The following is a 12,116-nucleotide window of genomic DNA, read 5'->3' as shown; positions in this document are numbered from 1 at the left end:
TTTGCTGACTGTATAGAGCTTCTCCATCTTTGGCTGCAAAGAATATAATCAGTCTGATTTCAGTATTGACTGTCTGGTGATGTCAATCTGTAGAGTGTTCTCTTGTGTTGTTGGAAGAGAGTGTTTACTATGACCAGTGCGCTCTCTTGGCAAAATTCTATTAGCCTTTGCCCTGCTTCTTTCTGAACTTCAAGGCCAAATTTGCCTGTTACCTCAGGTATTTCTTGACTTCCTACTTTTGCATTTCCTTCCCCTATAATGAAGAGGACATCTTTTTTTGCTGTTAGTTCTAGAAGGTGTTGTAAGTCTTCATAGAACCGTTGAACTTCAGCTTCTTCAGCATTACTGATTGTGGCATAGACTTGGATTACTGTGATACTGAATGGTTTCCCTTGGAAACGAATAAAGATCATTCCATCATTTTTGAGATTGCATGCAAATACTGCATTTTGGACTCTGTTGTTGACCTTGATGGCTACTCCATTTCTTCTAAGGGATTCTTGCCCACAGTAGTAGATATAATGGTCATCTGAGTTAAATTCACCCATTCCAGTCTGTTTTAGTTCACGGATTCCTAAAATGTTGGCATTCACTGTTGCTATCTCCCATTTGAGTGCTTCCAATTTGCCTGATTCATGGACCTGACATTCCAGGTTCCTATGCAATAATGCTCTTTACAGCAGTGGACTTTACTTCCATCACCAGTCACATCCACATCGGGGTGTTATTTTTGCTTTGGCTTTGTCTCTTCATTCTTTCTGAAGTTATTTCTCCACTGATCTCCAGTAACATATAAGCACCTGCCGACCTGGGGAGTTCAATCTTCAGTGCTGTATCTTTTTGTGTTTTCACACTGTTCTTTCTGCTTATACTCACATTTCATCAATCAAGCCCCATTGAAATTTACCTCCTAAAGAGATCTACCTTTTGCATCTCTATCCTTCCTGCTATCATCCTAATTCAGGCCACCATATCTCTTGTCCATATTATTTTAACTTCCTTCTACCTCAACTCTATTATTTTTCTCATGCCGTCCTTTGACTCTGTCACCACACAGAAGAGCCGTCTTTTCTAAAACACAACGTGATCATGTCCCTCCTGTGCTTAAAAACTTCCTTGAGGCTCCTTGACTTCAAACTCCTTATGTGCCTTCTGAGGTTCCTCATAACCAGGATCCTGCTTCCATCTGGGCCTTTTCTCATTGGTTGACTCACCTAGTCCTCCTCCCCACCCGCTCCAGCTTCAGTCACTGTGTTTCTTTCCTTTCCTTGAATTGGCCACATGATCTCTCGTTTCTGAACTTCACACTGTTTATCTGCTCAAATATTCTTCTCCCCAGGTTTTTCTTCAGTTTCAGCCAGAATATCATGCTTCTGAGTAAACTGAACTTCATAGCCAATGCTGAATTAGACGTCCTTCCTGTCAGTGTTCACAGCATCCTACATTTAGCACCATGGTATCACGTATCACAGTGTATTGCGAATTTACTTGTCACTGACAGCCTCCAAATATGGGCTGCTTGAATAAAGGGACAAGGTCTTATGAAAAGAATCTCATAGGTGTATATTAACTATCAACTAAAAAAGATACATCACGTGAGAGTTGCAAATTAAGTTGTATTCAGGGCAAAAGGAAGACTGCATCGCAGGAGACAGTACATCAGATAGCTCTGAGAGACTGCTCCAAAGAGGCAGTGGGGGAAGGTCAATGTATAAGATTTTGGTGAAGGAGGTGTTCAGTGAAATCAAGGACTTACTTTACAAAAGGTTTTCTGCTAGTCAGGAGGAGCTGATGTCACCCTGAAGGGTTTTAGTGATTTTCTACATATGAAGAGATGCAAGGATTGGGATCTTGAAATCAGTTCCTGAAAGTATGTAACTATCTCAAGACCAGCTTCACTGTATTCCCTGGAGCACAGAGTGCCTAACTCCACCCTGAACTCCCGCAGGGGGTGTTGAAGGTCGGCAGCTGCAGCAGCACAGGGTTCAATCTCTGCAGAGTGTGTGAAAGTCACTTAGTAGTGCTCATGGCCCCGTGGACTGTAGCCTGCCAGGTTCCTCTGTCCAGGAACAGAATCCTGGAATGGGTAGCTGTTCCCTTCTTCAATAGATCTCCCCAGCCTAGGGATCAAATCCAGGTCTCCTGCACTGCAGGTGGATTCTTTACCCTCTGAGCCAGCAGGGAAGCCCAGTCTCTGCAGAGGCAGGATGGCGTATGCCCTGTTGTTGTTCAGTAGCTGTCAAATGCTCTTGACACAGGCCAATTTGTAGTTGACAATATACACACACTGAATGTCCAATAACTAATTACACCTGGCATTGTGGTTATAAAAGAACGTCAGCGTGATACAGATGAAAGGAGAGGCTGGGGCTTGATCTGCCTTTGTCTCCTGATCATCTGTGAGAACTTGGACTGGTTACTTGATCTTCCTGAGCCTTTGTTTCCTCATCTGTAAATGGGGATTATTATAAAATTTTCAGATTCTGCACCCTCCCCCCTCCCCAAACCATAAGATTTGTGATGGAGAGAGCAGAATGTAATCAAAGATAATCTCAGGTACTGGGTATAGGGTTGGGTGGGAGATGGGTGGCTGAGGAGCCACTTTTAACTAACGGAAATCTGCTGCCTTATCCCTTACATGAAACCAACTCTTCAATCTGGGAGCAGAATGGAGGACGAAGGAGGCAGTTTATTCCAGGACCCCAGGGGAACTCCAGCTTAGGTGGTAAGGACATGAAGATGGTGGTAGGGGAGGGGGGACCTTAGTATGCACACGGATCACTTGGGACTATTGTTAAAATGCAGATAATGATTCAGTAAGACAGGGTGGAGCTTGAGATTTTGAATTTCTAACAAATTCCCAGGTACTACTAATGCTGCTGATCCCAGGAGCACACTTTCAGTAGCAAGGATATAGAAAATAACCAGCTATGCTATCTCTTACTTGTGTAATGATATGGCAAAACTATTAGCCTCAGTAAGTAATATGAGAATTCTTTGGGGAAGAATACTGTTATGTGCTTAGAAAAAAAATACTCTGATAAATTACTGAGTTTGGGATGAGGGAAAGTGACTCACCAAAGGACATGTTGAAATAATTATTGGTGATCCTAAACTGCCTTCTCAGAAAGTTGGGGGGGGGGGCGGTCCCATGAACTTCAAGCCTTTTTTATCTGTTCACCAGGATAAGTGCGACATCTGGGTTTGAGGGCAAAGAGTAATTACTCTGCACAGGAGGAGAGGAGTGCCAGAGGGGATAGAGATTGAATGGGAGAACTGTAGAGAGAGCAACATTAGAGAAGTGTCTGTATAGTTATTTAAAAGTTCTTTGCTTGACAATATACTAATTTTTGTTCTTCCCTTCCAAAGAATCCTTTGGACTTCTCATCAATGCTGCTGTGGATACGGTTTCTTTCTTTCTTTGCAGGGGGAGTACATTTGAAGGGGTGGATGAGCTCATAGCAGGGTCACACTAGCCTCAAAGAGCTCTGTTTGGTTCTGCAGCAACTACTGGCTGGTGGGTAGGCAGGGGAAAGGGTGGTACACATCCCATCTTCTATTGTTGAGTAATATGGCTCTGCTGCTGTCAAAATCAGTAATTAAAGCAAAGAGCAATAATGGGTTAGCAACAACACAAAGGCCCACAATAACAATGGAGATGAAAATAGGATGCTTGACAAAAGGTTAAGAGTGCCTGCAGTGTTTACCTAGAAAGAGCAAAGCCATCATGCTGATCAAACTTTATTATCCATATTCATTTCAGTTCAATTCAGTCACTCAGTTGTGTCTGACTCTTATGAAGTTATTATTATAAATATCCATATTCAGGCCTCCTTTATTTCATAACCTCACAAAATCATAACTCAAGGAAGCAGCACTAGTTTTAAAACATAGAATCTTAACCTGGGATGCAGGAAAGGGCTTAGAGAGGTGGTAGCTTTGAATTTCCTAAAATTATATGTATATACATATCTTTCTAGGGAGAGGCTATATAGCTGTCAGCAAATTGCATATTGAATGGACATATTAAAATAGTGAAGTATCACTGACTTCAAAAGAAAGCCAGCTAGCAATCTGTCTATGACACTCTTGCCTATGAACATAATGAAAAAAATGGGAGGAAAGGAAACTGGGAATCTTGTCAATAAAAATTAAAACAATCATGCCAGTGTTACACTGTTATACTCTTAACAATATGAGATCTAGTCAGAGGATGAAACTTCTGCATCTGCTTCAGTTCAGTTCAGTTCAGTAGCTCAGTTGTGTCCGACTCTTTGCGACCCCATGAACTGCAGCACGCCAGGCCTCCCTGTCCATCACCAACTCCTGGAGTCCACTCAAACCCATGTCCATGGAGTTGGTGATGCCATCCAACCATCTCATCCTCTGTCATCCCCTTCTTCTCCTGCCCTCAATCTTTCCTAGCATCAGAGTCTTTTGCAATCAGAGTCAGCTCTTGGCATCAGGTGGCCAAACTACTGGAGTTTCAGCTTCCACATCAGTCCTTCCAGTGAACACCCAGCACTGATCTCCTTTAGGATAGACTGGTTGGATCTCCTTGCAGTCCAAAGGACTCTCAAGGGTCTTCTTCAACCCCACAGTTCAAAAGCAACAATTTTGGGAAAAGAAAAGCAAAGCTTTCTTTATAGTCCAACTCTCACATCCATACACAACTACTGGAAAAACCAAGCCTTGACTAGATAGACCTTTGTTGGCAAAGTAATATCTCTGCTTTTTAAAATGCTATCTGGGTTGGTCATAACTTTCCTTCCAAGGAGTAAGCGTCTTTTAATTTCATGGCTGCAATCACCATCTGCAGTGATTTTGGAGCCCCAAAAAATAAAGTCAGCCACTGTTTCTCCATCTATTTGCCATGAAGTGATGGGACTGGATGCCATGATCTTAGTTTTCTGAATGTTGAGCTTTAAGCCAACTTTTTCACTCTCCTTTTCACTTTCATCAAGAGGCTCTTTAGTTCCTCTTCACTTTCTGCCATTAGGGTGGTGTCATCTGCATATCTGAGGTTATTGATATTTCTCCCAGTAATCTTGATTCCAGCTTGTGCTTCCTCCAGCCCAGTGTTTCTCATGATGTACTCTGCATATAAGTTAAATAAGCAGGGTGACAATATACAGCCTTGATGTACTCCTTTTCCTATTTGGAACCAGTCTGTTGTTCCATGTCCAGTTCTAACTGTTGCTTCCTGACCTGCATACAGATTTCTCAGGAGGCAGGTCAGGTAGTCTGGTATTTCTATCTCTTTCAGAATTTTCCACAGTTTATTGTGGTCCACACAGTCAAAGGCTTTGGTGTAGTCAATAAAGCAGAAGTAGATGTTTTTCTGGAACTCTCTTGCTTTTTCGGTGATCCAGTGGAAGTTGGCAATTTGATCTCTGGTTCCTCTGCCTGACTTCCCTTGATATTATTCAACAGAAAATAATGGCAAATTAATCTCTATCTCTACAGTAAATATAAACAGTAACAAAAACATGACATCAGATTGTTAAAGAACAAATTCAAGTTAGATCATTAGCTCTGTCCCCCAGGGAATATTTGGCAATGTCTGAGACACTTTTGATTGTCTCAACTAGGGATGTGCTACTGGCATCTAGTGAGTAGAGGCCTGGGGGACTACTCACATCCTACAATGCACAAGACAGCCCCCACAACAAGGAATTATCTAGTCCTGAATGTCAACAGAGCAGATGTTGAGAAATCCCGAGTTAGAATAAAGAAAAATTCCCTAGCTATGAGGAGTATGAATAACTGAAATAGGTACCTTAGGAACTGTAAAATTTCCTTCCATAAACTTTTAAATGATCAAAAACTTCACCCCTAACTCACAAAGCACCTTCATTTTCTGCAGAGGTGAAGGTACAATCTGTGGGGATGAAGCTCACACGAGCAAGACTTGATATTTTTCAATTTCATGTCCCCACAGTTTCTGTGTTTACAGAATGAATAAATATATCTATTTATTGTTACTAATTTGACTGCCTCTAGAGTCAAATGCTTTTCTCAATAGGAAGGATAATCCTATTTCACCAACTTGAAATTGTAAGGAAATTTAGATAGGAAGACCATCACCTGATCCAGAGTTTAGCCAGACTGGCGGCAAGAGCCTGCTTGGAAGTGGTAGCAACCCCTGGTAAAGTATCCATATAAATTTCTCAAAGGACCAGTTTGGAATGGAATCTGCCTGCAATGCAGGAGACCTGGCTTCGATCGCTGGGTCAGGAAGATTGCCTGGAGAAGGGAATGGCAACCTACTCCAGTGTACTTGCCTGAGAAATCCCATGGACAGAGGAACCTGGTGGGCAGTCCATGGGGTTACAAACAGCTGGACACGACTGAGTGACTAACACTTTATTTTACTTTCAGCCCCTTTCAGAAGGAGAGGTGTCACCAGTACCCAGGTGACCCATGGGCTGTGTGGGGACCCTTTCCCTCTGGATAGAGCATCAAAGCTGGGTGAGTAGCAGACATTCCTCAAGCTGCCTTTTAAGCCTGAGGCATAAGAAGAGCAGATTGAAATCTCCGTAACAGGCATATGTTCACACCAAAATAGTGAGTGAGTTTGGGGAAATAGGGAATCACCTCAGCACCTCAACAAAATAATCAAGCTACACCTGCAAGTCACCTTGTTTTGGAAGTCATATAAGTAATTATTAGTCAATGAACACATTTATAGTCTACTTGTAAAACACTGCCTTTTAAAGGAGAAGATGTGATTGGAGTTTAATAAGCTGAGTTATTCGGATTTAAATTCATGGACACAATTTGTAAATTTATGAACATGGTCTGCATAAAACCTTCAACATTAACATTTAGTAGGTTGGAGACATGCAATAGATGCCCATCTTATTCTTAATGAATAATTGTAAAGCATTTTACACTGTTTTAGACATTCTACAGAGTCATAGTTCTGAATTTTTAAGTTGGCAATTAGTCATCCACTGGATAGTCAGTGCAATATAGTATTTAGTGTGTTTTCCCAAGCCAGTCTGATTAAACAGCTAATTACAGTGCTAGTTATTGTGGTGATGGCCCCTAAGGTTAAAGGTATTCATAATAGTTAGACATGGCTATATTTGGCAGTGTTTTGCTATTGCTGTAATACACAGAGAGCTATATGAGTTATAATCTTTGCTCATTAGTGGTGTAAGGAATGAATAGTATGCTTGCATTAGTCTGTGCTCTGTAAAAACAAATGTAGAGTCAGATATACAAAATCAGGAAAATCAAATTAATGCAGTGGGCTACCTTTTCTGAAAAACTTTGGCATGAGATGCAAAGCTGACCTTTTTAATGGATATGGATCATTTCTCACATATATTTCATCTGAATTAAAGGTGAGTCTTCCTTCCACCCATTCAGTGGTACATAGTACCATTAAACTAAAGCTTGAAGGATACGGATTTCCTTTGCTTGTTTTTCAAGAACAGTGGCCATAAAGAAATCTTCAGTATTTGAGGAACAAATCCAAAGCCTAATTCCATGTGCCTCGGGAGACTAAAGTCTCTGAACAACCCCAGATCACTCTGTTAGTCCTTGACACAGAGGCTCTGAAACAACAACAGCAATGATTGAACTGAGCTCTCCTAAAGGAAAGATACAAATGTTCCAAACCTCTCTCAAACTGTTCTGTGCTTTATGTAATCCCTAAGAAGAATCCTGAATTGTTAGGGGGAGCAGACCAAGGCAATCACAATAAACTTAGAAATAAATTCAGTCAAAAATAAGTGCAGAGTATGGAAGGGATTTCTTTTTTAATGCAGAGTAATTATCCTGGAATTGGGCCTTAAATGGAACCAGGTTCAGCAAGTCCAAGTTCTAATTCCTTCTGGTTCACCCAAAAGTACCATTTTCTGTTCCTTTGGTTACTCTGTGAGTCAGATGAAAAGTCCAAATTCAGGTGTACTGACCCATTGAAAGGTCATAGGAAAGAAAATGCTTTATTTGGCAGTAAAAAGAGAATCATATTGGAACAGAGCCCCTCTTATATTTTTAACAGCAACAAGAATGATAAAATAAAAAGACTGTTTCCCTTTAATTAAGTGATCAGGTTGATCTCTAAAAACAAATTAACATCATGTGCCTCATGATATTATGTATCAAGAAGAACGCAACATTACTTCTTTGGTTTTCCTGACAAAAATGAATAATCTGAATCAAATCATGAGGGAACATCAGGTAAATTCAACCCATGAGACATTCTACAAAATAACTAGCTTGTGCTTTTCATAAATATCAAGGCCAAAAAACATAAATGAGAGCTAATATTAAAGAAGAATAAAGAAACATCAAAACTAATGCAATGTGTGATACAGAATTAGATCCTAGACTGGGAAAAATCAAAAAGTTATGAAACTGTTTTCAGAAGATTGATGAAAAATTAATATGGGAGGTACTCCATATTCTATATCATCAGGGAAATGTAAATTAAGACAACAATGAGATGGTGCGTGGATGCTAACTTGCTTCAGTTGTGTGAGACCCTGTGACTGTAATCTGCCAGGCTCCTTCATCAATGGAATTCTCCCAGGCAAGAATACTGGAGTGGGTTGCCATGCCCTTCTCCAAAGAACGAGATATTACCACACACCTATTAGAATGGCCAAAATCCAGGACACTGACAACATCAGTGCTGGGGAGTATGTGGAACAACAGGAACTCTCCTGCACTGTTGAGAATACAGGATGGTATAGCCACTGTGTAAAGCAGATTGGTGGTTCCTTATAAAACTAAACACGCTCTTACCATACAACCCAGTAGTTATGCTCCTTTATCTTTACCTAAAAGAGCTAAAAATGTCTACACAAAAACCTGCAAAATGATGTTTATAGCTGCTTTATTTGTAATTGCCAAAACTTGGAAGCAACCAAGATGTCCTTCAGTAGCTGGAATGGAATATTTTTCAGTGCTAAAAATTAATGAGCTAACAAGTCATGAAAGAACATGGAGGAACTCTAAGTGCATATTACCAAGTGAGAGAAGATAATCTAGAAAGCCTATATACACCATATGAGTTCAACTATGTGACATTCTGGAAAAGGGAAAACCATGGAGAGAATAAAAAGATCAGTGGTTTCCAGGAGTGGAGGGAAGGAAAGATGAATAGGCAGAACACAGAGGATTTTTAAGGCAGTGAAAATATTGTGTGTGATATTATAATGATGGATATATGTCATTGTACATTTCCCAAACCCACAGAATGTGCAGTATTAACCCTAAAGTAATATGGATTATTATGATGTGTTGATGTAGATTTATTCTTAATAAAAATGATGTACTGTTCTGGAAGTGATGTTGATAATGGGGAAGTTCATGCATGTGTAGGGGCAGGGGATATATAGGAAATCTTTGTACCTTCCTCTCAGTTTTGTTGTAAACCTAAGACTACACTAAAGAAATAAAAGTCTTAAAAAGAATATACATTGTTGATAATAGTATTGTATCAGGTTAAATTTCCTGATTTTGATAATCACAGTGTGCTTATAAGAGGACACTATTGTACTTATGAAATACATACTGGATTATTTACTAAAGGGGCACAGTGTCTCCAAACTTACTCTCAAAAGATTTAGGGAAGGAAAATTACAGATAGAAATATAAGTAGAAATAGAGATATAAATAAAAATGTGTCTATACAGAGGGACATGCATGTATAACAGAAAGAAAAAGGAAAATGTAAGCAGAATTTGGTGAATTTATTTAAAAGGTATACAAGAATTCCTTGTACAATTACTGCAAAATAAAATGTTATCGTATAATAAGTGGCTGCCATTTATTGAGCATTTACTTCATGGGAAACCATGCTCTAGATGCCATACAGACATTAGCATAGGTAATTCCCAGAATGGATTTAGGAGATAGGATGGCCCCATTTTACAGAGGTGGAAACTGAGACCCAGAGAAGTAAAGTGATTGTTAAATGACAGAGGCCTGGTCTCATCCTGGGTTGTCCAGTGCCAAACCTGGGGTTTTGGCCGCTATACTCTCCTCTCCATCAGAGGTATATTTTTATAATTATGCATGCTAGTTATCACCCAGACCTTTCTAAAGGCCTCTAAGCTGGCTTTAATACACTCTTCCTCCTTCAGTGCAAAAGCCTGTCTCCACACAGCCATGTGCACACATGAGCTCTGGAGTTACTTCTGGGGCCACAGGACAGCCAATCCCTAGTCATATCTCTGGCCTCCTCAGTCATTACCCCATCAATGAAGCCCCTGACCAGTCATCTCATTTGTTTTCCTTATTCTCTTCCTTCTTGGTGCTTACCTGGGCCCTACACTTCTCCCCAACGCTCACTGGAACCCCCTCTGATTTTCTTCATTCTCATTTTTTTAAGTGAAAGTTGGCTCCAACCTGAGATGCTACAGCCTGTTAAACACCACCCCCACAACAGGCACACAAAGACCTGCATTGTTCTGTTTATCCTCTGATCATGTTCTTCTTGTGATAGGAATGGCCTTTTCCAATTGTCCAAGTGTTGAATTGTGTTCAAGTCCCAACCCCCAGTCCTCAGAATGCCACCTTAGTTGGCAACTGGACTGTTGCATTAGTTAAGAGTAGATGGGGTCATACTGAGGTAGGGAGGGCCCTGAATCCAATAGGTCTGATGTCCTTAGAAGAAGATGATGTGAAGACACAAGAGGAGAGAATACCACAGATGATGGAGGCAGAGACTGGAGTGATGCATCTGTCAGCCAAGAAATACCAAGGATTGCCGGTGGCAACTCGAAGCTAGGAAAGTGAAGTCGCTCAATCGTGTCCGACTCTTTGCAACCCGTGGACTGTAGCCCACCAAGTTCCTCCGTCCACGGGATTCTCCAGGCAAGAATACTGGAGTGGGTTGCCATTTCCTTCTCCAGGGGATCTTCCCGACCCAGGGATTGAACCCAGGTCTCCCACATTGCAGGCAGATGCTTTAACCTCTGCACCACCAGGGAAGCTCTATAAAAGACATTCTCTTTCAGAGCCTCTAGAAGGAACCAACCCCACTGACACCTGACTTGTGGACTTCTAGCCTCCAGAACTGTGTAAGAATAAATTGCCGTTGTTTTAAGCTACCCAGTTTGTGGTACTTTGTTATGGCAGCCCTAGAAGCCTGCTTCAAACTCCTCCTACATCAATCAGTAAAAATCTCCTCTCTTTTAAGGGTCCTGCCGCTAGATTGTACCTCTTCTACTCCTTCTGATTACTGAAAAATATCAGCCTCCCAGCCCCTCTTAACTGGTTCGCTGACCCTTTGGCTTCTTTTGTCTCCACTCCTTCCTGTTACCTGCTGATATTCATGTGCTCAAATGACCCTGTAGGTGAACTAGCGAACACCTGAGCCTTGGTTTTTTAGCCCCAATTCCAGTAAACCCCACTTTACTGGAGTTACCTCCATCTATGGCTTGGATCAGAAATCCTTTGTAACCACTCTCAGACCAAATCCCAAATCCTTCCCAATATCATGCATTTGCTTTCTTAAAACTCTTGTTCTTGAGCCTCCTAGTGTCCCCAGCTTCTTAAATCTCAGCCTCTTATTCCAATCATCCCCTCTCTAGCCTCACCTGTTTCCTTCCTTGACTTGGCCCATATGGTTGATGACCTAAGCTACAATTCCATTCAGTCTCTTAATTCTTCTGCAGCCTGGCTGTTTTGCCACAGCCACCAGGCAAAACTCAATCTTAAAACCTGCAATGTGACTTTCCTTCTGTATCCAGATTGTCAAGTGATAGGTTGGAGAAGAATCACATCTCCAGATGGGTTGGCTCCACTGCAAAGTCAGGGTCAGCACAGCAGCGCAACTCTTTTTCTCGTCCCCTGTCATCTTCTTTCCCTTTCCCCTCAGGAATGACTGCTGACTTATACTCTTCTCAGGTCCCTCATTCTCAGCAGAGAAGCTGACTCCTTCATAAACTACAATAGTGAGTCCTTTGGTAATGAGCTATTCAACATTCTAGGTCCCCTTCTATAAACACACCCACAGCCATATGCACTTTCACCTCTCTCTGCCAATCTAAAAGGATAGAGTGGTGGCGGTGGTTTAGTTGCTAAGTTGTGTCTGACTCTTGTGGTCCCATGGACTGTAGCCCACCAGGCTCCTCTGTCCATGGAATTTTCCA

The 12,116-nt window shown here is 41.3% G+C and overlaps 1 long non-coding RNA gene across 1 annotated transcript in view; it reads left to right on the top strand.

The window, feature by feature from the left end:
- Positions 1-11,072, top strand: part of LOC132659178 (uncharacterized) — an 81,218-nt gene extending 70,146 nt beyond the window's left edge. Inside the window, exon 4 of the long non-coding RNA XR_009599237.1 lies at positions 6,382-11,072. This is a non-coding gene — a long non-coding RNA (uncharacterized LOC132659178). The remainder of the gene's footprint in view (positions 1-6,381) is intronic.
- The last annotated feature ends 1,044 nt before the right edge of the window (positions 11,073-12,116 follow it).

The sequence above is a fragment of the Ovis aries genome, chromosome 2 (assembly GCF_016772045.2).
Source record: "Ovis aries strain OAR_USU_Benz2616 breed Rambouillet chromosome 2, ARS-UI_Ramb_v3.0, whole genome shotgun sequence".
Lineage (NCBI taxonomy): Eukaryota > Metazoa > Chordata > Mammalia > Artiodactyla > Bovidae > Ovis > Ovis aries.
Note: the sequence above shows the minus strand (reverse complement) of the source record. Positions and strands in the feature narration are given on the sequence as shown.